Here is a 26,887-nt window from a genome sequence, read left to right on the forward strand (position 1 = left end):
GGCATGTTAAAGACTGCGATGGAGCTCCGTATGCCTCGGCAAACTGGCTGACACTGACGTCGGCGGTGCACAAATGCTGCGCAGCTAGCGCCATTCGACGGCCAACACCGCGGTTCCTGGTGTGTCCGCTGTGCCGTGCGTGTGATCATTGCTTGTACAGCCCTCTCGCAGTGTCCGGAGCAAGTATGGTGGGTCTGACACACCGGTGTCAATGTGTTCTTTTTTCCATTTCCAGGAGTGTATATTAGTGTGGAAGAAAACTTAAAATTGGAAATCAATAGTCAAAAACAGAAGAGTATTAAGGTACCAAAAAGATCATGCAATACTGCATTCCTAAGACCAGTCACAGGAAGATGAACTATAGAAAATTATACAGAAACTGAAGTCCACGAAATCTGCTGGTAATGATGAAATATCAAAACACGTAATAAAGCTGGCAAGTGAGCAGATAATAACACCACTGCTGAACATAGCAAACTGTTCTTTCAGAGGTGGAATTTTTCCAGAAAAACTGAAGATAACGAAAATGGTGCCAGTGTCCAAGAAAGGGGATAAGGACGACCCCAACAACTACAGACCAGTTTCACTTATATCAGGTTTCTCGAAACTCCTAGAAATGCTTATGTATACTATATTAGCTAATTATTTGGACAAATATATAACATTCTCATACCCTCACGACATGGTTTCATAAAGGGTAAATCTACAGAATCACCAAATTCCAGTCTAACACAATGCATTTTACAGTACTTTGATGAAAAAAGGTTGTCTCTGTAATGTTTCTGGATCTTTTAAAAGCATTTGACATCATTGACCATGAAATGCTGATACAAAAATGAGGCAACTATGGCATTTGAGGGCAACCAGGTGAAGGGATAAAATCATACTTGTGCAAGTGCAAGCAGTATGTATCATTAGGAAACTCTTACCAATCAGAAAACAAAACCATCAAATATGGAGTGCTACAGGGTTCAGTAATGGGGCCATTGTTATTTAATGTGTTTGTTAATGATATAGGTGTTGAGGAGGAAGAAAAGAAAATATAGTGTGCTGATGACATGAAAATACTAAATAGTGACCAAAATAGGGAACAGCTTGAGAGCAGAGCATACATATCTGCAAATGTCACAGCTCAATAGCTGTTGGAAAATGAACTGGTTATAAATTTAAAAAAGACTATGTATGCAGTAATTAAAAACAAGGAGAAGGCTGTAGACGTGGAGAGGTTGATGGAACAAGGCTGGAAGAAGTAAAATCTGCTAGATTCTTAGGTATTCTTGTGGATAATGAACTGAGATGGTAAAAACATATTAATAATGTCTGTAAGAAACTGAGCTCTGTCATATTCTTAATGATGCAGCTATTGCAGTATTCAGACAAGAACCTTCTGTATACACTGTATCATGCACTTTGCGAACCATACTTACAGAATGAAGTGACTGGTTGGGGAAACTTAAACAAGAGACAAAAAAGGAATTAGGACCATTTTAAGAAGAAAGACCTCTGAAACATGCAGAAACTGTTTCAAGAAGTTAGGTATCGTAACTTTTTCATCGTTGTATATATACAAAACAATAATGTATATCATAAACGGTAATTAGGACTGGATTATAAATGCTAGTGTACATGCCCACAATACAAGAAGGAAGAATGAAGTACAGAGCATACCCCACAAACTGGCAATGCTAGGAAAAGGACCTCTGTACTCTGGTATCAGACTGCTAAGAAGTCTACTTAAAAACCTTTAAGATAGTGTACTTGACAATGACTTTCCAAAGAAACTTAAAGACTATCTCAATGAAAAAGAGTTTTACAGTGTTGCAGAGTACTAATGCCATTAAATTTGTATATATTGTCATTCATTATCAATTATGTAAAAATGTAAGCTAAAGGGGTAGAAAAATAAGTGATAATGAATGTTACTACTTTTACATGTTCTATATTACACACACATTTACTGTATAAATGTAATCTTACAGGATCAAATAAAATTCAGTTCAATTCAGTGTTAAAGGGTTCAGTTTTTTATAATAATGGAAAGCTGCAATAAGTACCTGGGAGCCGATTCCAGAACCTGAAGGAGAAAACAGAACACATGCAGTACAAAATCCACCATGTAACATTTTACAGTGTGAAAGCCAGTTGTACTGGCTCATCCATTCACGCTTAAACCTTCAATTTTGCTTCCCTTCTAATTGAGTACGAAAAGAAAAGTTTGCAGGAGGCTTCCAAGTAATCTTTAAAAACTTAAGCTTCTCATCATCAATTAAGGCGCCTTTAACAGCTCTTCCTATATCATATGGGTCATAATATGTTTCAGTCCTTTCTGATCTTTCTTCCTGTGAATGAAATATGCTTTAAATGTCAGTATTACGTACAAGTGGCTTAACACAAAAGTATATACCTTTATTTATACACATAACTAATTTTAATTTATTATGATCTTTAGAAAGTCACCATTTGTCTTCCAAAACATTAACATTACCCCATATCCTTATCTTGCCCCCTCCCCCTACAAAAATTCGTATTGGGCGCCCTCAGTAAACAGTATTGAAATGGTCTTGTGTATTGACATGCTTAATGGAAGTACTAACTGCAGTAAATCCGTACAGTAATGACAAGGAAACAAAGACTCAGGACTGTGAAGCAGTAAAGAGTAGGAAAGCAGACAACAATGGCTACTTAAGACAGGGTTTGCGTTACTGGCAGCCTGGAACAAGTAACTGCCATCACCCGCCTTTTACCAATTCAGAACTGTCAAGACGCAGTTTACGCAGTATTTTTAGACTTTTGTTTGTGAAATTGGTCCGTGAACGGTATTCATGAATCCAAAGATACATAAAATCTAAGTTTCTCTTAATTTAGTGGCCTTTGCCTGGAAGTTTCGTTTGCATATGTTCTCACAGAAAGTCTTCACAATTAGCGATCTATGTGAGTGAAGGTCGTTGTTTGGTTCCGCCCTGTGCCATCAGCCGGTCGCAGGCATATTAATTACAGCAAAACCAAGAAAGATTCCGCATCACGTAAGGCCTATAAGCTTTCTTCCAGTAGTTTGAAAAGCCATTAGAAACTTCCGAAATGCTCTCACATGTTTATAGACTATTACTGAAAATTAATAGATATTGTTGAGAAAGAAAGTAATGAATAATTTGTAAGGTGGCAGAATAAATGAAGGTCAATTTCACACCTCACATAAGAGTTTTGTATATCATAACAGGAAGGTGAATATGACACTTAACTTGATTCGGCGGTAATGAGCAAATTTGCCTGTAAGTATGTGACGCAAAAAAAGGCGCGTCCCAAGGTGGGAGTCAACAACTGACCAACGAGGTGACTCAGACCCTATTGGTCGAAAAAAGCCATGACATGGAGAACGAAAGAACCCAGGTGGGGAGACAGTTCCGCTATGAGAAAGACAAGATGGAAATTTTCGAGGACTCTTCTCTGACCAAGCGTCAAGTGCAGAACGGGGCACATAACGCCCTGTACGACGCAGAAGAGAAATTTGCGTGAACACTGTGTTCACAGCAGCTGACGTCCAACTAGAAATTAGCTGTAGCGTCGTTTAGTTCCAGCAGCGGAGAAACGAACCAGCCAGTTAGTTAATTGTTCTTGAGAGAACTGAGAGGGCATTATAATATGCACGCTGTTCCAGCCATGTGTATGTATATCGCCATATTCGAAGACTAGGGATGAGAACTTGTTTTCTCGCATAACAAGAAACACAGGGAGTGTTTCTACTGGAAAATTCAGCAAAGGTTTAATAAGTTTTTTAGGAATTTTAGAAAGCCATGCATATGATAGCTCCTCACAGCTATGGTAAATACCGTATGCAGAGGCGTAAACTTGCGTTCACTGTAAAACGACCTTGGGTAATCTTTTGCTCTACTTGTCACAAAACTAACCATCCTCTGTAAACTTGATTGTTATCCTAAATAGTACCGAACTTTGAACTGGTACTGGATGATTTATCGTAGTACTAACCAACATCATAACGTAATTGTAAGAATTATTTTGTAAAGAAACTTCTAGTTAAAATTTAATATTGTTGTGTTTAGGATTAGTTAAATTTCAGAGGACAAGATGCGTCATTTTCACAACTGTATTAATACTGTCACGTTGTAAACTGTGTAAAAGCGTGTATATATCTGAAAATTTTGCAACATTAAATAAATGTCATTACAGCATACACAGTGGTGTCCTCAGTCATAGAACAAACAACCACCATCTCATATCTTACAAATTTTGTAGATATTATTAATACCAAAAATACGTATAGCCAGCTTTAGTAAAAAAAATACAACAATAAAGTGTTACTTTTCAGTACAAATTAATTAAATAATGCTGGTTTGTACAGAAAATATTTTACCTACTTCTAGACGAGTGGCGTCTTTAAAAACTGACCTCATTTTTTATGTTTTCAAGCAGTCATATTCTTATCATTAGATATCGATTAAACATAATTGCACTAATCCTACTTAATTAAACTAATAACTACTAGTAAAAAATCTCAGTAACACGAAGGAAGTATTATTTAAAATTAAGAAGATATGACTCTTACCAATTGTTTTGTGTTGACAAAATTGTAGGCTCTAGCTGCACAAGCCTGTTACAGTTACAATTCTATAGTGCAAGCTTCAGATTCCTTCCGAGAGTTTTTGGCCCTAAGCTCAGGTTTTCCAAAATAACCCAGCTTGTCATCCATTGCAGCAACATCCTTAATCACTCATTCCAGTCTCTAATAGACTATTATTTCAGAAAAAAATTGACACTTCACGACACATGAATGGGTCATACTACTCAGTCACAACTTCAGTAATATCGATAATCGTACTCGGAATACAAGTGTTCGCTGACAGCACATTGAAGAGTTGGAAGGACAACTGATTGTTTTTAACAATCGATTAGTCAGTCGATTGTTTTTTGGTCCAGTCGGTTTCTTCACTCGTTTGCAGCCATTATATGAATTTTACACTCAGTTTCCGGGTTTGAGTTATTTTATTTACAATCTCTTTTGGACTTTTGGGTTATCATATCAATTTCTGGTTGGTTTTTGAAATTTAATATCAGATGCTGCCCTATAAATTTGTCTATATATAAATGAACCATCGCCTTTTAACACGTTCCTGAAATATCTATGATCAAAGTTGGAATACCCTGTATTTTCCTTACTTAATTATTGAGATAATGAGAATCCACCAACAATCGGCGATTGTATACACCGTGACGTCGCCTCGCTCACCAGACAACTGAATAATTTAAAAAACATTTGCCTTCTACTCATTGAGTTGTGTTAAACTGGTCTTAATTTACGTTGATATTCCTTACTACAAACTACGTTTGAACATGAACGGCTCTATAATGCGCTTCTACAAATTCCTGTATCTCTCATGTGTAGTTTATATCTACTGGTTAGAAGGTGGCGAGCCTCCGCTGGCGTTGCCAGCACTGCAACGCATCTACCGAATGTATGTGATCGGGAACATAATGCGATTTGACCTAGATGTCTGGTGATTTTGAAGTTTTGGTCTGGGGTCAGCAATTTAAATGTTGGTAGGCATACCTGACATATTTAACCTTCTTGATTATTGTAAGTGGTACATTCATATACATCCAGTGCATATTAATAAATATTATACACCCATTTTAAGTTAAATTATATTTAATAGTTTAGATAGTAATCTGTTTGCCGCTATTATTCATTTGTTAAAACATGTTTGAAATACATTGCAATCCACATTGCTACATAATTATAAAAAAATGATTGAATCTGTTGAAGTGATATATTTGCTGATTTTTTATCAAGTATAAAATGGTACCCCATTAACGGGGGGGCTATAGCCCCCATAGCCCCCCTCCCCTTGCCACCATCCAGGTATGCAAGAACAGTTTAAGAATGTAAGTAAAGGAAAAGGCTGAAACAAAAAATTATTTCAGTAACAACTTAAGTGGAAATACTGAAGCACCAATATGTCAACTAAATAACACAAAACTTCCTGGAAGATTAAAACTCTGTGCCGGACTGAGACTCGAAATAGGGACCTTTGCCTTTCACAGGCAAGAGCACTTGCCACGAAAGGTAAAGGTCCCAGGTTCGAGTCTCGGTCCGGCACACAGTTTTAAGCTGCCAGGAAGTTTCATATCAATGCACACTCTGCTACAGAGTGAAAATCTCATTCTGGCAACTAAATAACAGTTTTGAAGAACCAAAGCATGATTTAAGCAACCACTATAAAGATTATTTGTTTTTTTTAGCTGTGTTCTGACTGATCTGTTGGTAATAGAGGCAATACAATATTTCATAGAGAGGTAAAACAGCTGAATGAAACTGATGAGAAGTGCAAGACTGAATGGGACACTACACACACAAGTTTTGATCATGCTTGTGAGTCAAGAAGTGGAAGGGGGACATTTATGAGGTATTTATAAGAAAAATATATGTTAATAATCTGTGTAATATAAAAGAAATTTTTATACACAGACTCCAAAAGATTAAAATTTGAAAAAAATTATTGAAAATGACATACACAAGGCAATGTTAACTAATTTGTAATGAAAACATATATTAGCGTTATGTAACCAATATTTTACATAAATGCCTATGTAATATAAATGACAGATTAAAATTTATCGCTATTCTATCTCACAAACAGTTACAGACAATATAATTGATTTGTATAACAAACTTCCTATCCTGGCATGTGCATGCCATGACAGACTCGTCCATAATTCTTATGTGCAGTGCTCTGGAGGGAGGTAGATGTTATGTGGAGTTGTAATGGGTTTTGGTCCAAAAAAATCGATTTTTCAAAAATATTGTTTGCTTGATCTACACAGTTTAATCTATGTTGGTGTGAATTTTATCATGATAGCAGCTTTAGAAATGCCTTTAAATTGTTAAACTGATTAACTCTGCACTGGTGGCCATGCCCACCTTTTCCGACATTTGGGAAACTGCTAGTTTCTGCGCAGTTTTTGTTAATGTGAAGGCTATTTTCTTTTGATATCTTTGGCTCATATCTATACCTCTGGCTGACGTCTATATATTTGCCTGAAAACTTTCTTGTATGTGGTTTATTTGCATTTTGATAATACTGACACAAATTAGTAGGTGGAAGGTTGAATTTGCAAACCTGTACATGAAAGTCAAGGTTTATGCATAATGGGTGGTGGAAAAACTGTGTTTAGGAAACAGAGGTTTCATGGAAATCGGTTTACCAACAAAATAAAGGAAGCAGCTTGAAATGAAGCATCGGAACTTGGTACAGGAGAATTGTACAGGTGCGTGAATGATATTGATATGGATTATAATGGATTCAGACTTACTGATTTAGAGCTTCTCTGCCAGGCTATAAAGTTTTAATGTTCATGTTTCAGCTGTAAAAATATGGAATGCATTATCGTTGTTGAAGAAAGAAGAGTTGTAATTGCTTGTGATTTTATATTAATTTTTAATTTGTATGACTTTGAATTTTCATTTCCCTCCTCCAAAAAAACGGGCAATGGCATGTATGAAAACAATTTTAGGTTAGCATATGCTCTGAGATGCCTTGGTCAGGGCAGGGAAGGAGGTAATTTATTGTGTGGTTTTCTGAAAATCCCTCCACCTAGTGCAAGGTTTGAAAACATAAATAAAGAAATGTCTGATGCTGTATGCGATACTGCCAAAGTTTCTATAAAAAAAAAGCAGTGGAGGAATTGATAGAAATAAACCAAAAAGAAGTAGGTCCTGGCTTATATATTCAAGACAATGAATCTCCTAAGAATGTTACTGACCTGTGCGTATCTGTAGATGGGAGCTGGATGAAAAGGGGTCACACATCTCTGTAGGCAGTTGCATCTGTTATTCATACTGACTCAGGTAAAATTTTAAATTTTGAGATGTGTCTAAATACTGCCACCAGTGTGCAACAAGGAAAATATCCAACAATAAAGACAGTGAGAAAGTGTGGCAAGAAAAGCATGCAGTAGCAAGCTCTAAAATTATAGTGTCTCAAGGTAGGGGGGGAGGTGTCTTGAGGCTGCTGCAGTTATGGGGATGTTCGCCAGATCTGAGGACCAAAATAGTGTTGTATATACTAAATACCTTGGTGATGGGGACTCGTCTTCTTTCAAAACTGTAACAGATGAAAATCTGTACAATACAACAATAGAAAAGTTGGAATCTGTTGGTCACATCCAAAAGAGGCTTAGTGGTAGGCTTTGTCACTTGATGAAACAGAAGAAAGGTGAAATACTTGAGGATGGAAAACCACTAGGAGGAAAAGGCAGGCTTACTCTGAAAGAAAAAAAAAGTTCAAATGTGTGTGAAATCTTATGGGACTTAACTGCTAAGGTCATTCGTCAATAAGCTTACACAGTACTTAACCTAAATTATCCTAAAGACTAACACACGCACCCATGCCCAAGGGAGGACTCGAACCTCCGCCGGCACCAGCCGCACAGTCCATGACTGCAGCTCCTTAGACTGCTCGGATAATCCCACGAGACTACTCTGAAAGAAATTGTTTCTCCTCATTTATTTTATGGGAGATCTACCACGAAAAACACACACAATATAGACGCAATGAGGCGTGTTTTGTGGGCAATTTTTTCTCTAAACTGTTAACTGACCATACAGCAATGCACAATCTGTGTCCGAAAGACGATTGATGTAAGTTCAACAAAAGGATTGACACCTGTTTCTTTCAAACTGAGATTTATTCAAGAAGTATCTTCATGGAAAGACACAAAATACAAATGAAATTCTCAATAATTGAATTTGGATCAGGTGCTCAAAAAGGACATTATGTGCATTTGAAGTACTCAAAATAGGTGTATATGATGCAGATTTATGTTACAGTAACGGAAATAATAACAGAATTGAAGTGGTGAAGTGAGTTGGTATAGATCCTGGTGCCTTTTCAACAAAAGCTTTTTAAGAGAGCAGGGTCCAGAAAGCTAACACATCAGTGTCTTACCAACAAATACAAGCCAGCTGATTCTAAGAGGAGAGGATGAAGAGTATGTGTATGGAGGATTTTGAGGTAAGCTTATTATATGTAGAAGTATAAGAAGAATATCTTTGTACCTCATTTTCTCTGTTTTACATTATTAGAAGCCTTTTCTCAAAAAGTATATGCACTAATGCTATGAAATTTTCAGGAACTGTTCGCAGTCTGTTGCTGTCTCCATGGAACTAAAAAACATGATATCCTATCCTGCAGCTACATTCTGAAGTTTAGATGACTGTATGTAGAAAAAAAGTTAATTTAGGATGTGCAAAATTAAAAACTCTGTTAATGATACAATTTGGATCATAAATTAATAACTATAGTTCAATGGTCTTATAACCTTCTCAGGACACTACAATAAAAATTTCAGATTATTTGCATGATTAGAATTTGAGTTAAGGCTTTTTATAAAAAAAGACAATAAAAAAATTAAAATTAAAATTTGTGGCAAAATATTAATTCTGCGTATTTTATTATATTTTTCCATTAAAAGACAACTCTTTTGCTTTACACATGCAACATTTTAAATTTGTACATTAATAAATATGGCTGTAATGATTTTTTAAATAAATTTTATATTTTCTGTTACATCCCACCTTAAGTGGTATGTGGTGTAGCAGACTGTAACAGTATATAATGAGCAGATTGATACCAAACAATTCTGAGATGTTTTCGGCAAAGTTACATACATACAGAACTTGTACTGTATTACATGTTGTGCCAGACAAAAAAACATTAATTAGCACTGTGGGTGGTTCTTATATTTATTTTTGGAGGCAGCTGAGTTGATACTACAATACACACAAACTATTAGTTAAGTTTATTAAAACTTGAAGAAGACAAAACATTTAACTTTGAAACAATCTACAGGAATGTCATGTCTATCTATTACCGACACTGAACATTATTTTATCACTTGATATACTACAAGATAATAGTCTCTTCTCTCAAATTACAACTAACTGTAAACATAGTTCTATGCAATACTACTCTTGCACTATAGGCTCTGTAGTGAGATAATGCTATTGTAGTCAGTGATCATTGCAGAATGGGCTGAGTGGCACTCTGCTCTGACATAAGTAAGTCTTCAACAGTGACATCATCAGAATCAGAATTTACTGTCTCATAACATACAGGAGACGAATCAATACGGCAATTACAGTTCATATGTATTACAGAAACAATAATTATTAATTTATGAATTGCAGAGATTGTGTGTAGCCTAACAACAGTATTACTGTGAAAGAGAGACTAATTATTACAGTCATTTATTAGACATAAAACATCTAACCTTAATTAACAAAACTTTTTGTCCACTTGCATTCTTGCTCAGATTGTCATATAATCATTAAGAATGTCTTCTAAGGCATAATAACATTTCATAACTAACAACTGTCGTAGTTTTTGCTTTAGTTGCTCCATCTCCATGCTGAGGACTTGTTTCTTTTTTAGAATGTTGTAAATTTTTATGCCCATGTACTCTGGGGTTTGTGCAAACAGCTTTAATCTATGAGTGGGAATCATGAGATTCTCCTTGTTCCTAGTTCCATATTGACGTTTAAATTTATTGTCTATGAATGGCTTGGTGTTGTTGCATTAAAAAATAATCAGTTCATAAATGTACAAAAATGGAGCACCTAATATTTTAAATTTCTTAACAGTGGCCGACAGGATACTTTCGGTTTTGCATTAAACATATTTCTAACGATTGATTTTTGCAATTTTAACATTCTAATCATTTTGCTTCTGCCTCCCCAATAAATAATTCCATACCTTATGACTGATCAAAGTATCTGTGGAAACTAGTTTTCTTGTCTCCGTGCTACTTGCATATGACAGAATCTTCATTGCAAATGTCAGGCTGTTTAATTTACTTGCTAAATACTTCATGTGAGAAGACCAGGACAGATTTTGGTCAAAATGCATGCCTAAAAGTTAAACACAATCCGCTTTTTTCAGTTCTTGGTCTCTGAAACTATTTGGAATTCTTTTACCTTAGAGTTTTTAGTTTTACACCGCAGCAAATGTGTTTTTCCAATATTCAATTTTAGCCCATTCAGTTGGAACCAGTTTTCCAAACTATCTAATATTCTTGTCACAGTTTAAGGAATTTGTTCAGTCATTGCTTTCAACAAGAGCAGAAGTATCGTCAGCAAACAAAACTGAGTGTCAATTTATGGTCGCGGGTAGATCATTTATGTAAAGTAAAACCAAAATTGGACCCAGAATTGAGCCTTGAAGAACGCCTTGCAAAATAATCATCCATTCAGGAAACGAATTTCCCTTACTTGATGATATAACTACCCTCTGTTTTCTGTTTGTGAGGTATGAGCTAAACCACCTTAAAGCACAACTCCCAAATATCTTTCCATTTTATACAGGAGAAAGTGATGGTTTACACAATGAAATGCTTTCGCGAGGTCACTGAAAAATCCTGGAACTTTTCTCTACTTGTTTAATGCAGAACTGATTTTTTTCACAAACTCATTAATAGCCTCTGTTGTAACCTTGCATTTCTGAAAGCCATATTGATTATCTGAAATTATCTTTGATTTCTCTAAACTTTTTTAATTTGTGTTACCACCACTTTTTAAAATACTTTTGAAAAAATCGAGAGAATGGAGATTGGGCAGTAGTTCCCCATATCTTCTCTTGAACCTTTCTTAAATAAAGGTTTTACCTCTGTATACTTAAGGAGATCTGGACAGTGGCCTTCTTTGAGTGATTTATTAATTATTGACCAAAGAGGGTGAGCTACTATCCTGGCAGCTGCTTTAACTACTTTCGTAGTGTTGCCATCCCACCCTGCAGAATTTTTGTTCTTTTTCTGCTTTCACTAACCTTTTAAATATGCTTTTATACTGTTTAACATAGTAAATGAAAACAGCGTCTGTGTTGTATTTCAGTTCCTTATGCAGTTATCTTTTTTTCCACTGGATATTTTTATTGCAGGAGTGATCAAATTTAGCTTATTAGATACTTTTGTCTAGTGCAATCTAAGTGGAAATATTTCTCTAAATACATAAAAAAAATTTCAATAAATATGTTAAAATGCACAGAGATTGGCATCTCACCTTTGACTTGCCACTCCACCTCTTCTAATTCCGAGCAGAACAATTTTAAGTTTTCAACAGTAAAATGTCTTTTGCTGCAGGTTTTTCTAGTTCTTTGTTCATTTGTATTAGTCATCTCAATAAACATTGCGGAATGGTCTGAAAGTCCTAAATCTACACATAGCTTCCTTATATCATCGAATTTATAATTAGCTAGAATATTATCGATAGAGGTTTATGTATTGTCATTTTTTCTTGTGAATTCCGTGAAGTTTGCCTTGAACCCAAGTGCCTTGTGACAATCATTTGTACGTCAATGTCCATTTAAACAAATAATTTTAATACTTTTACATTCTGAGAGTAAAATCTACAGTTTATCAATTTTCTTGACTCTACCACTATGATTGGTTGTACCTAATCCATTTATATTCAAGTGCATTAAGAAAGTGCTGGTACTGCTGTGTAAAGTCTCAAAATTACCATTTTTTGTAAAATTTCTACTCTACTATTTTCTGGTTTCTTATTTATATTAGGGTGTATATGTACAGTTAAACATTTGGTTCTACTTAACGTGGTGGAAACTCTTCAGGGTGTGTCTATGCCAACATCTATCATTCTTCACAGCGTATGGCACTGACTGTGCTGACTCATGGTTCCATTGTGAGGTACCAACTCTGCCCTATTTGGATGGCCCTGCATTAAACATACAATTTCTATGAAAATTAATTAACCTATGATGGAATAGGGTCATAATATATAAATTCAATTGACTTAAGAAAGCGCTTGACTGAAAGCTCAAAATATGTAAAACCAAATGTAAATACACACTGAGAATGTTATTTCTAGGAACAGCATATGAAAAAACGGTAGTAATAATCATGGATCTCAATGTCATTACACCAAAATCATATTAGTATCAAAAGTCATATTTTAATTTCAGAGTAATTGAAAAATGTAGTGAGTCGATTATTAACAGTAAATATCTCATGAATTTTCGATTTGAGAAACTATTTATTTCAATATGCTAATTGTGTAAAAATTGTTGCCACTATTTGTCTAACTAAATTTTGTAATCAGTCTCATGAAAGAAAATAGATTTCAACTGTAAGTTTATATATGTACACTTCAAACAATACATAGAACATTTTGTAACTGTTGCATATTACATAACTATTAATAGCCATAGCTGTGGGAGTTCAGTTGGGGTCAGTTACTCTTGTGTCACCCTTAGATCAGTCTTACATCGGCCCTGGATGGGATTTTGTGACAATAAGTTTATGTATGTCTTTGTGGAAATACTTGTGTGAATGTCTGAAAGAACAGACAGTGCTGATGATCCACAGCTGTACAAAATACTATGAAATATAATTCGATGACTGTGATTTCCTTGTCAACAGCTGTATTAGGAATAGATTTAACACTTAACAGTGATATGTGAAAATTTGTTCTGATTGGTACTTGAACCCAAATTTCCCACCTAACCACTTTGACAATCCATGGACTGATCCAAACCTCCATATGTCATACTGTCTACAGCGTTACATAATAGCGCACTAAATTCATTACTTAATGTTGGCAACATTATTTGCATTCTTGCAACAAGGAGAATAAGACTGTGAGGAATCGAGACCAACATTGTTATCATCGTGTGCTCAGCTAGGCTTGTAATTCTTAAATTCACGTCTGACAGATCAGACACTGTTGTAAATTTCATATTAGACCTATACCTAATACAGCTGATGTCAAGCTATTTGCAGTCAGTGAATAACTTTCAAAGTATTTGTAGAAACAATAGGCGAAAGATACAATCCAGTGTGTTGATTACATCATTTGTTAATTAGTGTACAACAGAAACTGTCTTGATAATGCTAGATGTAGATACCACACATGTTTCATGAAGGGAAGGATATTTATTTTTGAAGAGCTACACCAGCCATTTGAAAAAAACCAGACCCGAAAGTTAAGTATTCAAGACTGTTCCCCAGGAGCATAATATTTTAAGCTCTACACTGACATTGCGATTTACAAGTCATTTATTCACCTTTCTGTTTCAAGAAATGACACAAGCTAAATGGTGTCAAGGCTGGCCACACAAGAAATTTTGGAATTACATCAACCCCCAGAACATATGTACCTGCATCAATCTCGGACTTGAATGGTTTACAAAGTGCAGGATGGTTCATAGACAGGTGGATAAGTAATCATTTTAGTGTGTTTCCCACACAAAATGTTTATTGGGTACTTTGAGGATATAGGGACATTATCATGAATACTTAATGAGAACTGATCCTTGTTCAAAATGCGGTGGCTAACGGCTTATACATTCAAGGAGAGCAAGAAGAAAATAAAATTATGTTGGAGAATCTATAAAGATGACTAGTGCCTAAAATTTTTATATGTATTCAAGTGAGGTATTCAACTTCAATAAGTTTCCATTCTTGGGAACTGTCAGAATATCCATTTCTATAATGACGTCCAGACAGACATGGACATTAAAACAGAAATTCAGCTATATCAGTACAGAATTTTATCACCAGACGATTAACCTCCGAGCACTGCACAGGTTATGCATTATTGCTATGCCACTGTGTGATAAATTATTCCCCACTAACTGGGATTGTGCAATTAGTTGTACGAATGTAAAGGTGCTGCTCTGCATCTGAGGCATTTCACGATGACACCTCAGAGTGTGAACATTATCATAGACACGCTGAGCTTTTACGACAATTGTAGACAATTTATATTTAAAGATATCACTTTTGTAACATTGCCCCCTCTTTAACCATGGACCTTGCCGTCAGTGGGGTGGTCTGTATGTATCAGTGATACAGATAACCATATTGTAGATAGGACCACAATGAAGGCGTATCTGTTGAGAGTCCAGACAAACATGTGGTTCCTGAAAATGGCAGCAGCCTTTCAGTAGTTGCAAGAGCAAGTCTGGGTGATTGATTTATCTGGCCTTGTAACATCAACCAAAACAGCCTTTCTCTGCTGGTGCTGCTGACAGCAAGGGGAAACTACAGCCACAATTTTTCCTGGGGTCATGCAGCTCTACTGCATTGTTAAATGACAATGCCAACCTCTTAGGAAAAATATTCTGGAGATAAAATAGTCCAGCATTTGGAGATCCAGGTAGGGACTACTCAGGAGTTTGTCACCTTCGTGGCATTCTATGGATCGGAGAGTGGAATCTTAGAACACTTAATTAGGAAGGCAGATTAGAAAATTTAAAAGGAGAAATGGATTGGTTGAAGTAAGATATAGTAGATATTAGTGGAATTCGGTGGCATGAGGAAGAGGATTTCTGGTCAGGTGAATACAGGGTTATAAATACAAAATCTAATTAGGGTAATGCAGAAGTATGATTAATAATGAATAAGAAAATAGGAATGCAGGTAAGCTACTATGAGAGCATAGTGAACACATTATTGTAGTCAAGACAGACACAAAGCCCATACCCACCACAGCAGAAGATGTTTGTATGCCAACTAGCTCCAAAGATGATTAAGAGACTGAATAAATGTATGACAAGATAAAAGAAATTATTCAAAGAGTAAAGGGAGATGGAAATTTAATAGTTGAGAGTTTCAGAGGGAGCATTGGACAGCAGTTGACTAGGACAGGAGAAAGGAATACAACAGAAGATGAATGGGTAGCTTTAAGAGATGAAATAGTAATAGTGAAGACAGCAGAGGATCAAGTAGGTAAAAAGACAAGGCCTAGTAAAAATGCTTGGACGAAAAAAGAGAAAATATTAAAATGCAGCAAGTGAAGCAGGTGAAAGCAATACAAACAATTAACAAATGAGGTAGACAGAAAGCAAAAAACAGCTAAGTAGGAATGGCTGAAGGACAAAAGTAAGAATTTACAAGCATATTTTCCCATAAGCCTCATTATTAGTTTGCAAACGAATCTGCTTATACTGCTACAATAGTTTCCTGTTGAACGTCTATGAGCAGTAAAAGCCTAACTACAAAGTTCACAATTATTGAAGAATACACAGATACCCATGATGTAGACACTGTCACTGTTTATATACACAACCTAATTGTTTAACACTTGTTCCACAGTTAATTTAAAGTAATGTTGTCACTCTAACCAGCATAGGATTCTTGTCCGAAAAAAGCCATGGACTGGCTGTTTCATAACCAAAAATCATGTCTTCATATAATATCATCACAATTATAGGTATTGAAACTACACACTGTTTAAAGTTAAATTTACAGAAATTACAAGTAAAACTTCACTCACTCAATTAACTGAATACATCGAATAATTGCATCTTTTTAACAGTTTCTTCTACTACAAGGTTTAGGCTGAATTATTTGTTTAAACCATGAATTTAACAAATATAGTTCCATAAAAAATACTTTTGACAAAACTGTTAATTACTTCAGAATTAATGAAGTGATGGTTTTTCAAACATGTTTTTGAATAGAGCTAACTAGATACTTTAAGATTACTAGTATTTCGTCTTCCAATTGTTTGTAATTATTACAGAACTTATATTTGTTTATATATCAACAATAGAATTTAAGTTACGAAACAATTACTGATTTTGCCCTATAACAAAAGTTACTAACTAGAAATAGTCGAAATAAATTATAAAATGAATTACATACATAAAACTAGGCTCGAAATTAAATCTGGTGTTATTTACTTTAAAACTGAAGCCCAATCTTTCTCTTTTTTGAAAATGCAGATTATATTCAAGTATGTTAATGGTAATTAGTTAAACACAAAAATGAATTTAAGGAGACAGATGTTAAAACAAGAGGGGAATTAAAATTATCCCAGCTTACTTCGTCACAAGGTGGAAAATCAGTCCTAAGCAAAGAAGGGAAAGCTGAAAGGTGGAAGGAGTATGTAAAGCTTCTATACAAGGGAGACATTCTTGAAGGCAATATTACAGAAAGGGAAGTGGACGTAGATGAAGGTGAGATGTGTGATATAATACTACGATAAGAATTTGACAGAGCTCTGAAAGATCTATGTGAAAACAAGGCTCTGGGACTAGCTGACATTCCTTCAGAGCTACTGACGGTCCTGGGAGAGCCAGCAATGACAAAATTCTTCCATCTGTTGTGCAAGATGTATGAGACAGGTGAAATACTCTCAGACTTCAAGGTGAATGTAGTACTTTCAATTCCAAAGGAAGCAGTTGCTGACAGGTGTGAATATTACTGAACTATCAGTTTAATAAGTCATGGTTGCAAAATACTAACACAAATTCGTTACAGAACAGAAAAATTTGTAAAAACTAACCTCGGGGAAGATAGTTTGTATTCCAGATAAACGTAGGAACACATGAGGCAATACTGACACTACAACTTATCTTGGAAGATAAGTTAAGGAAGGGCAAACCAATATTTATGGCATTTGTAGACCTGGAGAAGGCTTTTGACAGAGTTGACTGGAATAGTCTCTTTGATATCCTGAAGGCAACAGGGGTATGTATAGGGCGTGAAAGGCTATTTACAACCTGTACAGAAACTAAATGGCAGTTGTAAAAGTTGAGGGGCATGGTGCAGAAGGGAGTGAGACAGAGTTGTTGCCTATCCATGATGTTATTCAATCTGTACACTAAACAGCCAGTAAAGGAAATCAAAGAAAAATTTGGAGTAGGAATTAATGTTCAGGGAAAAAGAAATAGAAACTTTGAAGTTTGCTGATCATGTTCTAATTCTGTCAGAAACAGCAGAGGACTTGGAAGAGCAGTTGAATGGAATGGACATTGTTTTGAAAGGAGGATATAAAATGAAAATCAACTAAACCAAAAGAAGAGTAACGGAATGTAGTAGAATTAAAACAGGTGACACTGGGGGAATTAGATTAGGAAATGAAACACTTAATGTAGCAGTTGAACTTTGCTATTAGGGCAGCAAAATAACTGACGATTGCCAAAATAAAGAAAATATAAAATGTAGACTGGCAATGACAAGAAAAACATTTCTGAAGAAGAGAAATTTATTAATATCAAATATAGATTTAATCGTTAGGAAGTTATTTTCTGAAAGTATGGAATGTAGCTATATATGAAAGTGAAGAGAATAGAAGCTTTTTAAATGTGGCACTACAGATGAACGCTGAAGATTAGACAGGTAGACCACATAACTAATGAGGAGGTACTGTATAGATTTGGGGAGACAAGAAATTTGTAGCATAACTTGACCACATTCTGAGACTAGGGGATTACCAATTTGGTATTGGAGGGAAGTGTGTGTGTGTGGGGGGGGGGGGGGGGAGGGGTAAAAATCATAGAGGGAGACCAAGAGATGACTGCAGTAAGCAGACTCAGAATGATGTAGATTGCAGCAATTATTCAAATATGAAGAGGCTTGCACAGGATAGAGTAGCATGGAGAGTGACAATAAACCACTTTGTGGACTGAAGAACATGACAACAACGTTTCCAAACTCTGAACATGCAGTAATGAGATCTGTACAGTTGTCTTTCCAACCAAACCACTCTGAGCACTACGATGTACAAAGGCTCTTAAAAGTATGGCACAGTTAATGTGTCTCCATCATGGAAAAGTTGGTTTGTTGATTTGGGGGGGGGGGGGAGGCATACCAAACAGAGAGGTCATTGGTCCCATGATCTAAGGTGACAGAAACTGAGGGAGAAACGACACCAATAGCACAACCCAGTCAAGTTGAAAGGGAAACGGACACGCAAAGAGGTAAAAGGAATGTTGGGGCAGCAGGAAAAGGAAGGAACAGGACGGATTGGGGGCAAACAGCAAGAGCAAGGGCACTTCAGAAACACTATGTGTGTTGGTACACTAGCACTGTCACTGACCCTTTCCGATCACCATACAATACCATGATCATGACATAACAGGGTTAACACCAGGGGAAGAAGACACAAGAAAAGAGGAAACGAAATGGCATTAAAAAAAAACAGACAAAACATAGAGAAAAGAGAGGAGTAAGAACCCAGCCACTGTGGAGGCAGGGCCAACGCTAGCTGAGGGACCTCAATTCCTGAAGGTTATTCAAGGTCTTAAACCTGGAAGGACAAACCAATGACAGACAACAACCTTGACAGGGTTGTCTGTTAACAATCGGGACAAGGAAGTTGGGAGAGCATATTTGGAATGAAGGGCCTAAAGGTGGGGGCAGGGTAGCAAAATATAGATCACTGTGAGGACGCCCCCACAAGTACGAAGATGAAGGGGGGGAGGGCTCATTGTGGAGTAAAAACAATGGTTCAACTTATTATTGTCGAAACAAAGATGGCAAAGGATGGTAGATGCCCACCAGGATGGGTGGAAGGAAGAACGTCATGTGGTGGGAGTCTCAATGACTGTGCAAAGCTAATTAAACAGGAGGGGGGGAGGGCATAGCCTCCCACAAACCAGCCCATGATGCAGCAGAAAGGGATTTGATGCAAAGTGCAAATCCATTCCTGGAGGTGTCATGGGGAATGGGGGGTACATGGCCAAAAGGCCCCCCGCCCTCCCCCACCACCACCTAGCAGCAATTTCATTATCCATGATACCTACATGGCCAGGAAACCAAAGGAAATCAACTGAACATGCAGCATTGTCAAGATCAGTGAAAAGGTTGTGATTGGCAGAAAACAAGGGGTGGTGGGAAAAACAGTGAGCCCTACCCTGAAAGTCACTTATTAAACTCATAAATAATAAAAGTCGGGTGAGGAAGGATTGTTTAATAAAGCAGAGGGCCCAATAGATGTCCATCAATTCTGCAGGAAACATTGCACACATGGCAGGCAAGAAACAGAAGATGTGAAGGCATTTCCCATGTGATGGACAGATTTAGAGCCATCAGTCTTAAAAACACTGCCATCCTGAAACTCCCATAAGAGCATTCACAACAAACCTTGAAACACAACTGGAGCAACAGAGACTTCTGGACCCCATAAGACATCCACCCGAACACTCGAATCTGGAGCAAAGGAACTAACCAATGGCAGATGGGGGGGATGGTCAGGAGGGAACATGAGGAAGAGAACAGGAAGGAGATATGGAAATCACAGCAGAGGCGGAGCCCAACCAGTAAACGCAACTGAGGATGGGCAGCTGGGAGCAATGGCTCAAAGTTGCGAAAACAGTAGACAAGGAGGGGTGAGCATTGGAAGAGCGGATAGTGATGGCATAGGAAACCAGGAGCTGGGACTACTGAACCAAAAGGGGAGGGATCCCAATGTCAATCAGAAGACTACTGGCAGGGCTAGTGACTGAATGGATGCCAAAACGATGAACTGGATCCAAGAAGATCAGGATGGAAGAGGCAGTTGATCCATAAGCTCTACATCTAAAGTCCAGATGAGACAGAACAAAGCCTGATGAAGGTGGAGAAGGGTTGAAGGATCCATGTCCCAAGAGGTAAGACCAAGAAAGTGAAGGACAATGAACTAACGAAAACGGCCAACCTTCAGATAATAGATATGAGGGAACCGAGAAAGCTTGTTGTCAAAAGGAAGACCCAAGAAACGGGTGTTGAGGCAGAGCTCTGGGTCAGGATGAACTGTAGTAAGGTGACAAAAATGACTTAAGGGGAGAGAATAGAAAACTGTGTGAAAGTATTCACATGGAAACACAGTGGCTGGCAACCCTGGAACTGTCATCCCACAGAAGCCACCAAGGGGGAGTGAGCCCAAATACAGAAATAATCCACATACAGAGCAGAGGTGACTAATGGTATGTTAGAGGCAAGGCCATTAATAGTGGTTAGAAAAAGAAGGACACTTAATATGGAGCCCTGTGGTCTGTAGAGAGCTGAGAACAGTGCTGACCCAAACTCTGAAAGACTGTGAGGGACAGGAACTGGCGAATAAAAGTCGAGAGGGAGCCCGAAGACTTTACTCATGGAGCATAAGGAGGATGTGATGGCGCCAAGCTGTATCATAGTCCTTAGAAAGCTGAAGAAAACTGATCAGAGACCATCCCTCCCAAAGGCCACAATGGTAAGAAGATAAAATGTCCCAAGATGCAACGACCCAACTGAGGTGAAGAGTCACCATCCATTTTAGTAACTTGCAGTACTGCCCCACGAAGGATGATAGGAGGAAAGGAGGGGTAGTTGCTGAAGGAGGGCAGTTAGGGCAGCAGGTGTAAGTGGCATGTCGTGACTCAGATAGAGATGCAAACCGTGACTGCAAGTTCAAGTGGACACAGATGGCAACTGCTTCCAATATGGTATGAAGGGGAATGCGTGTGCTAACAACATCCATATGGACCAATGTGCAAACACCACCAGAAGCTCTGAAAGAGCTGACCCATTTCCAACAGAGAGAATGGAACCCACAAAGGGTTGGTGGGTGAGCATAAGTAAAATGAGATACTGGAGAATGACACAAGTTGCCAAGTAAAAGGCTATGCAGTATTGAGAGGTGACAGAAGTATTCATTGCAGTTCCATTGAATACGCATGGAGCCAGTATCCAAACGGGAGACAAGTGGGCTGGAGACAATCACACCACTGGGTCACCATCCGTCACCAACGAGGGTGGAATGACATCCATAAATAAGAGTTCAAGCTCAGGTTGTGAGAGGGTAGATGGCATCTCTGGTGGCACTAAGGGGGCCTGGTCCTGGGACTTATGTTTCTTCTTCTCAAGCAGAGGTTGTGGAGGGCAGGGCACAGGGGGGAGCAGACTTCTGCAAGGCCTGGAACTGAAAGAGAGTGGGTGACCGTGGGGCGCAGAGACTGTGTGTCCTGTGGCTGAGTTGTGCTAGCAGGCTTCCATCCAGAGAGTGTCGGGGGCAGAGGGGTCCTGAGAGGCCCCCTAAAGGGAACGGTGTGAGATCCGCAGGGGAGGAGGAGAGGAGAGGGGGCCAGGACTCGAGTAAGGAAGAGGGTAGAGGGGGGAAAAGGACATAACAGAGGCAAAGGTAGAAGTCATCGACACAGGATGAAGTTGGTCACAGTTTTGAGTAGCCTCAGTGCAAGATAAACTATCAAGGAACTTATACTCCAATGTCTTCTTTTCTTTCTTATAAGCCGGGCAATCTGACGAATGTGGGTAGAAGTGAGGGTCATGAAAATTAACACACACATGCAGCAAAACACAGAGGCTCCCTTTGTGGAGTGGGTGTCCATATTCTCCACACAGAGGGTCCACTGTACAGCAGCAAGAGTTGTGCCCAAAACACTAGCACTGAAAACACCTCATGAGTGTGGGACATACGCCTTTACACCACACCAATAACATATAACCGTGATCTTCTCTGGGAAAGTATCTCCCTCAAAAGCCAGAAGAAAGGTGACAGTATCAGAACAATTGTCCTTATGACCTTTCTGAACACACCAAACACAATGAACGCCCTGTCACATCAGATTGACTGGAGTTGCTCATCGGTTTGAAGGATGAGGTCCCTATAAAAAAGACTCCATAAACCATATTCAGTGGCTGTTGAGGAGTAATGGACACTGGAACGTCGCCAAGGTGAACACAAGCAAGAAGGGTTGCAGAAGAACTTTTGATCAACTGTGAATCTGACCGCATGTTACTGAGACTCCATGTCCTCAAACTTGTCTTCAATATTTCCCCACAAAGAATAATGGCTTTGTCGGACTGAATGGATTCCTGTCCTTCCTAGCGCAGACCAGGTGGTGGGGAAAGTATTACGCTTCCAAATACGTCCTTGTGAAGTTAATCACGTCCATGGGGTACTGGAATGTTTATTACTCAGATTGATAAATACACTGTATCTGCATCCATATTCTGGGAACCACTGCAAAGAACCTAACCTAACCATAAGTGGCCCTCGCAATTTAAACAGTGTTATGCATGCAAGATTAATAATGTTCTCATTCCAAACTGCAGGTGATGGGACTGCTTAATGACCATGGCCTAAGTCAACTACCTGTAGTTTTCTGGCGAGCTTCTACTTCCTCAGTGACACTAACAATGCTAAAACTGCTGTAGTGTTTAATTACAAGCAACAACTCAGAAATGGGGGAGAGCGTGCTGCTCTGCTATTCCAAGTAATACACTTCTCGCAGAATTTTATTTCTGTACTAAAATTTACTTCACCTGACTGCACTGTTCATATAAAGGGTGAGCCAGAAGTTAAGCAACCCTAAAAAAACAGTGTGGTGGGAAATTATGAATTACTTGGTGGCAGGAATGTTTGTGTTGACAACGGATGATCTTATGGGAGATGCACAGCATGAGACATTTAAGCAGTTTCACACCCTTTCAATAACCACCCATTCACACTATGCAAACCGGGTGCTGACAGCAATCCCACCTACTCCAATTGTGGCAGCCCTCACATCTCTCTCATACAAATGCAAAGAGCATCCCAAAGCAGCAGAAAAGCGTCTCCTTCAGGGACCCTTACAACTAACAGACACTCCCACCTCTCAGGGAAATAACCTACTTATCGACACTTTTGTCCATTTTCCAAGGTCAGAGGAAACAAATCATCTAACCAACTGGACAGGTTGAACAAAGAAGCTTCAGAAAAAGATCTGATTTACAACCAAGCACGTCAAGAAGTGAGAATGACAATCAGCAAAACTCTCTTCTCATATATCCTCAAAGACTAAACACCAGACAGAGCATCCCCCCCCCCCCCCGTCCCCACCCTTTCCACTAAAATGGCAACACACCCAAATCACAGCACAACAAACCTTTTGTTTGTGAACACACAATGACTACAAACAAAAACAGCCCTACTTAAAGACCTTATTATCAAACACAATCCAAACATTATAGGGATTGCAGGGATCTGGACCAAACTGACTGGCAACTTGAATATCAACCGTGACTACAACTACTACATTAAACATTGACTAGATGGAAAGAGTGGCATCACAGTCTATTCAAAAAAGATACTGGGTGCACAAGAAACCCCACTCCTCCCACAATTTCAGGACATCAAAGGGGTAATAATCACGATCTGCTACCCCAGATTATGATAGTATGTCTGCACATCACACCTGATGCTAAAGTTGCATGTGCATTTCTCCAATACATCTCAACATTCTGTGGGTTGATCTAAATACTCGGAATGAACTGCTAGGTGGCATCAATTACAACCACAACAGAATGGCCCTCTTAGACTTCCTGATAACCGAAACTATGACTAGAATCCCCATGAACACCTACAGCTTCCCTGGACACACAGGCAGTTCTCTTCCCAGCCACATCCTTCACAGTCCTAGCCTGACAGACTTTATGACATCAGCAATGGTAGGTAACAGCAGCACCAGCCAACACCTCTCCATTGCCTTCAGCACCACTGCAATAAATCCCCCCCCCCTTCACCCACCAAACACCTGAACAATAATACTTTACTCTCATGCTAACTGGACTAAATATGAACAACTTGCTCGCAACCCTGTCAATCGCGGACAACACTGAACTTGACCTGATAAACAACAGAATCATCGACGGCACCAAAACTGACATCTAAACTGACATCCTGACCAAAACAATACAAAAAAGAGGCTACACTTACCTCCAGACATACTACATCTCATCAGACAAAAATGACGACTACATACCCAAACAGACAGGACAAAGCATCCCGAACTAAACCCCTCTGGAACTGACTAAACAACTGAATAAAACAACTTGTCTCTGAACACTGACTATGACAACGGGGCAAAACTTGTGCCCAACTCAAAAGTAGACAAGGATACAAGTTCCGGACCAAAATCAAGACTCTAACAAGTCAAAACATGGACAGGAATTACAAATTACGAATAGAAAACATCCACCAAAAATTCGAAAACAACCTGCGAAAGCCTTCAAAGATGTACTAATCGATGCCTACAGATTCCCTCAATACAACCTATTCAATGATCATTTCTGACAGACAGTCACACACAAGTCCCCCTTCTCCTTAGCATGCCCATAGCTTCCACCACAGATGACTATGACCTAACAAAAACAATCTCCCAAGATGAGGTAGAACACACTATTCAGGCTGGCAAGAGTTGTGCTTCTGGGGAGAATGGCCCTCAGATTCCACATCAGGAAATGTCCCCGTGACTACTATGCAACTTACTTGATGGGCACCAATACACCGATATATTAAAGTACAATACTTGAGAACCAATGTCATTCACACACTCTGAGCTCCTTAATCACTCAGTTCTAGACTAAATTACTGACCTAGTGATAAGCAGCCTATGTACCTCACCGACTACATATCTTCGTGTTATAAAAAAAGAGAAAAATTCCAAGAGACACAATATATGAATCCGGATAAACCGGAAATCCTGATTAATGAGGGACAACTCTTAGCAGTAGCCCAAACTCTTTTAAGTGTAAACTGAAGTGTTTCCTCAGGGCTCACTCCTATTCTGTCGAGGAGCTCCTGGAAGAGCTAAAAAATTAAGAAAATTCCAGTGTTACTTTGTTGATTTTCTTTATTTAAACTTCAGACTTATCACCTGAATATTTTTTTTATATTTCATTTTATCTGTTTCTACTATCGTGTAATAATTCTATGTATAGAGTCGTTCCATGACCATGGAGACTTCTCTTTAATTTGTTCCCACAAAACAATAAATAAATAAATAAGTAAACAAGGTTCTTGTTTACAAATTTCAAACTCCAGATTAACGTTAATACTGTATCCCCTCAACATAATAACACCTCTTTCAGTCATGTACTGAATTAGGATTTTAACATACTACTTAGTTCGTTTGTACAATATATTCATTTAAATATACTTACATTTCTATACATTGTAAAGAGTTTTGACTCTCAGTGTTGTGTAGCTCATCAAACTTCCACACTTCCTTTCTAACTAGAACAAATGTTTGCAACAATATTAACGACAGCAATTTCAAGTTTCTTCGTTACACACAGCACATATTTTTATGTAACCTAGCATCTGGTGATGTTGCCACCTAAAGTTCATCCATGAGGGTGCTGGACACATTTTTAGCTGTTAGTGGGTCCTGGATGTCATGAGAGCTCAAAACAATTACTGTTTTAAGTAATAAAATTCTTCTGGTTCTTCCTGATTCTAAAAATTACACTTCATGTACAGTATCTTGTTATTCTCGTGCTTAAATGTCATTCTGTTTAATTTGGGCACCACAGTTTCCGTAGAACCTCGTTTATGTAATATCTTTGAAGAACGTGTGGACTGTCATATGTGCAGGAAAAATGTTTACGTGGCATAAAACAAAATCAGAATGCGTTTCAACAGTTGCATTCAGGAACACTTACCGAACTCTGTTTTTGTTGGCATTTCAGCTTTTCACGTTGTTGGAATGATGCCATAATACGTTTTAATGATGGAGTAAATATTAATAACAATGAGAACAACAGGCATCAAAACAAGGAACAACGTGACAATTGTGCTGGAATGAGCGGACAGGCAACATGTCACATAAACTGAAAAAGCTGCTGAAAGCATGAAAAAGGAGGCCAGAATAACAAAGAAAAGAAGTAAAACTAAAGAAAATGAAAAGGACGAGAAAGGAATCAACAAGATTATGGAGCAGGAATGGTCTGAAATGTCGTCATTGAGAAGAAAATGACATACAAATCTTTAGTTTCAATTTTCTGTAATCATTGTGTTTGCATACAGAGATACTGTTACCAGTGTCTCATCCACTATTAAAGCTACTTAAACAAAGTTATGGATGAATAGTAAATAGAGTGCTTGCCTACACACTGAACCACATTATTCAACAATGGGTTAAATATTGTAAGCTGCAATATGTCACATTATGTTCTTAAATTATTAGGAGAAAAAATTGACTCTTAAAATATTTTTTTTTAAATAATCAAAACATGAAACTGGTAAATACTACTGGATTGCTGGTTCAACAAGGTAATAATTCAAAGAATAAAATTTGTTTTTTATCTTTTATTTGGAATAGTGTGTAAGTACATT

General features: G+C 37.9%; 1 long non-coding RNA gene across 1 annotated transcript; it reads right to left on the reverse strand.

Moving 5' to 3' along the window:
* Nucleotides 1-9,422: 9,422 nt before the first annotated feature.
* Nucleotides 9,423-26,108, reverse strand: LOC126365899 (uncharacterized). The gene is made up of 2 exons (XR_007566269.1): nt 25,714-26,108; nt 9,423-12,739 (listed from the first exon to the last, which is right to left on the reverse strand). It is a non-coding gene; the product is annotated as an uncharacterized LOC126365899 (long non-coding RNA).
* Between the last annotated feature and the right edge of the window lie 779 nt (nt 26,109-26,887).

The sequence above is a fragment of the Schistocerca gregaria genome, chromosome 4, assembly GCF_023897955.1.
Source record: "Schistocerca gregaria isolate iqSchGreg1 chromosome 4, iqSchGreg1.2, whole genome shotgun sequence".
Classification (NCBI taxonomy): domain Eukaryota; kingdom Metazoa; phylum Arthropoda; class Insecta; order Orthoptera; family Acrididae; genus Schistocerca; species Schistocerca gregaria.